This window comes from Pteropus alecto, unplaced genomic scaffold (assembly GCF_000325575.1).
Source record: "Pteropus alecto unplaced genomic scaffold, ASM32557v1 scaffold41, whole genome shotgun sequence".
Classification (NCBI taxonomy): domain Eukaryota; kingdom Metazoa; phylum Chordata; class Mammalia; order Chiroptera; family Pteropodidae; genus Pteropus; species Pteropus alecto.
In genome coordinates, this window is record NW_006430464.1 from 2,475,419 (window position 1) to 2,476,618 (window position 1,200).

The window sequence follows — 1,200 nt, forward strand, 5'->3', positions numbered from 1 at the left end:
GGGGCACAGATGGTAAAACCACGGGGAGAACAGACACCCACGGGAGAGAGGAAAAAACAGTGTTGGGGAGTGGCACGGAGAACGGGGGACAGGGACACAGGAAGGAGGTGGACAGCCACACGAGGGAATCCAACACAAAGCAAGGGACACGCGAGACAGAGGTGGGTGCAGGAAAAGGGGGGAACAAGGAGGCCACGAGGAGAAGGGGAGGGAATCGGAGAGCCGGGTTAGAATGAGAACTGCAGAAACAGCACCCCACCCGCCCCGGGGTGCACACCCCCACCCGCCGCAGCGGAGGGGGTCTAACAGATGAAATCTAACGCGTCCCCAGCCTCCACGGCGGGCTATTCCGGGGACCGGAATCTGGAGCACAGGCCTCTGGGCGCCTCAAAACGTCACTCCCCCCTCTGCTTTGCCGAGCAAGCATTTCTAAGGCTGGGACAGATCTGAGCCTGTCAAACCCCGCCCCCCACCCCCACTCCCACCCCGCTGCGCCCGCGGCCATTTCACAGACACCGAAGCCAGCGGGCCCCGATTAGCCCTGTGACCTGCGGTCTGGAGCGCAAGCTCTGACCTGCCCCCACTCCCTGCCTCGGTTTCCTCGCCTGCGAGATGGAGCTCAAACTCCCCTCCCTCAAGCGGTTTCTGGGAGGCACGACGCACTGACCATGCATGTACCGAGCGCCCAGGCGCCAGCACGCCTGTGCGTGCCAGAGGACAAGGCGGTCAACAAGGGAACGTCCCTAGCGGGGACACGGGATCCAACGCGTCCAACACCATTAGGATCACTCTCTCCCCCTCTACAGATGGGGAAACTGAGGCCAGAAGAGAGTCGGGTCAGTAGCGAAGGGCATCCACTGTATTCATTCCTTTCCAAACCCCACCCACCCGCGCCGGAATATTCTCGAACCTTGCCGGCTCTCGGTCTCCACCCCGCGACTGCGCTCGTTCACGGTGCTGGGGGAGGGGACAACCCAAGCGGCGGCGGCGGCCCCGGTCCCATCACCGGCGCGACCCCACCCGCTCCGCAAACGGAGCGCGGAGTCGGGAGGTTTCAAATGGCCACGCCCGAGTCTCAGGGCCACCTCTGAGATGTCCCGGAGCTCACAAACGGGGTGGAGGGGTCGACACCCTCGATTCCTCGGCCCCTCCCCCGCCCACGCCACGCGCACGGGAGTCCTGGCCTCGCGAGGGGTCCTC